Below are 2,985 nucleotides of genomic sequence, written 5' to 3'. Positions count from 1 at the left end.
TTATGGCAATGGAAATCTTAGACAATTTAGAACAACTTTCATAAAGAATAACAACCTAAATTATGAATTCCAAGTTAGGACACCAAATCTGGCAGAACCAAATTTGCCCAGAAAATCTGGGTAAAGACCAATCCGGCCAGTTATGGTAAATTAACCATAACTTAAGGTACAAAACTCCAAATAGAGTGATTCGAAAAGGAAATTAAAGAAGACAAATAAAGGAACAACTTTGATGAAGAAACTTTTGCCAAATTTCTACTGTAACAATGACCAGTGGAACAGTAAACTTAAGGTATAAAATCTGAAAATTTTGAATAACATAAAATAACCTTTGAAATGGTATTGGAAATCAATGCCAACAAAAATAAAATGCAAAATGTGGTATTTTGGTGAAATTAGGTTCAACAAATCTATTATGCATTAAAAAGTCAACTTTTGTGTAGGAATAGTTAAGTGAATAGTAACCTCAATGAAATGAATGCAAAGGACCAAAACTTAATTGCTAATGATACCTCACTTAAATGATTTAATGTTTGTTTAAATCATGTGATTAGTTTGATGTGAATTGTAGGCTCATCACAAATAGAACTTAGGAGAAATAGTTAATATAATTTGAAATGTGAATTGTAAATTACTATAAATGAAATATTAAAGGTATAAATGATGTGTAAATAATATTTGGGGACTTTCCTTTTTTTTTATTGAATAAAAATGAAAATTTGCTTGAACCTAGGTACATGTGAATTGGGGTGATAGATTAGAGATGAAATTATAAATGAACTATACAAATGAAATTTATGAACATATGCATTAGATAAAAATGAATTTGGACATTATATTTCTACTAGGAAATAAAATAAAACCTATTGACACTTAACGGTACATGAGTGAAATTAAAAGTAATCATAAATACCTAGTAAGCAAAACATTTCTTGAATTTCAAATAATAAATTATATAAATAGTGTAATGAATAAATGAACCATATTAATGTATGAATGAGACATGAGTTCTTATTATTGTGGAAGGGAAAAATATTTTGAGTACAATAGTACATGAGAACCATTATTTTGAGTTGTGATCATTATGGATAACATAATGAATATATAAATTACGATGAATGCATAAATTATGTAAATATTAAACTTAGAGATTTATGTTTCTATTATGAAAAAGATTAAAATGCTAGAAATTATAATTAGAACCTATAATGAAGTAATGAAACTTATGAACTTTTAATGGTACTACGTGCCCATATATTGCCTAGACATGTGTATCAGATTAGATAGATTGGCATGCCAATAGGGTATTGTTTTAGCAGTACTGTGTAAGGCTTTATGCCTGTATTCATGGCTTTATGCCCGCACTCATGGCTTTATGCTCACACTCATGGCTTTTATGCCCGATTATATGTTATCATGGCTTTTTAGTCATACTGACTGCATACGTGGTTGACGTTCTGCGTCCCATGGTATGACGGCCTGAGGCACTGCAGTGTCTAGTGCCAATGACCCGTTATCCAGTTTAGTCAGCCTGTCATAGGTTACCTGGGTAGTGTAAAATTATTGAAATTATTTAAGAATATTAGCAGTTAAAAATATTAGAAAGTATTGAATGAAATATGAAAAAGAGATTAGCAATAGAAATATAATAAAAATACAATTTACAAAATCGTAGAGAGACCTCAAATACAATACTCTTAGAATAAAATGTATATTGAATATTATTACTGTAAGGCTATAAATTTGGCACTTCCAAAGAGGAACGAATTAGCATATAAGATAGTTAATACTAGAAATATCATTTTAAATCAAATTGATACTTGAATATTTAGAATGTTTGATTCTTTCTTATTTGTATATATTATTTTCTTATTATATTATTGCACCACTAAGCAGCAATGCTTAGCGCGATGGATTTGTTTCCTCCCGCAGGTACTTTGACTAAGATTTTTTGAGTCCAGATCTGCAGAAGTGTCAGAAGTGACCAAGGTTGTCACCTCCTTAGCAATGCATGTAGATAGAGCTCACAAAAGTTATTTTATGTATTTATAATTAGTTATTATGTTGAAATATAAATTATGAAATTGTAATTAATTTGTATATTATATAAATTATAAATTATGTAATTAATGGAAATTTGAAAATTTTGATATATGAAATGAGCATGAATGAATATGCATGGTAATGAATAAGAATCGAAATGTATGGACACTATCCAAAATGATGAGCATGGATGAGTGTTAGTAGTATGCCCTAGAGCATACCATTTAGTATGTATCTTGTACATAATTTTATTAATAAAAGGCATTTCCACTTTTCGGTTTACATAATATATTTATGTGTAATAGAAAAGGTCCATTGATATTTTGTTAGAAATATTATTCTTAAGTTATTAAGAATATGAGTGACAATATTTCTAGCACCAAGTATCATAAATAGGTTCACAATCGAGGATACTTCATAATAAGGACATGACTTATCCAGAAAGATTGTATTCATGTTTGTTCCCAAGTTATTTATATGAGATATAAATAAGATGGAATGGTGAGTCTCATGCCATATGACAAACATGATAGGCACTTATAAATGATAAGTAGGCCGAACCAGTGACACTTATGACAAGCACATGGAGTTTACTCTTGTCAATGTTTTGTCATAAATCATATCAGTGCATATAATCTTTAGACCTGAGATAACACAGTTATCTTGTATATAGGTAGTTTGAGTTTGATACTGCTTTCATACTTGTATTATGTATGGGTATATGGGCATGTGTTGGCTCCTACTAGTTATATATGGAGGTAGGTGTTGATCAAGATGGAATCTGTTCCTCTAAGTAAATAGAGATAAAATCCTATGTTCATTTAATTGTTCTTGATGTTTCAAGTTCCTGGCCAGGATAGATAGATTTATTCAGAAAAGAGTTTCTGATGAGAAAAATGTTTTTAATCAAGAACTGGAATTAAAAGAGAACATAATATTCAT

The sequence above is a fragment of the Hevea brasiliensis genome, chromosome 4, assembly GCF_030052815.1.
Source record: "Hevea brasiliensis isolate MT/VB/25A 57/8 chromosome 4, ASM3005281v1, whole genome shotgun sequence".
NCBI lineage: Eukaryota > Viridiplantae > Streptophyta > Magnoliopsida > Malpighiales > Euphorbiaceae > Hevea > Hevea brasiliensis.
The sequence above is the reverse complement of the archived record's forward strand: the minus strand, read 5'-3'. Positions refer to the sequence as shown.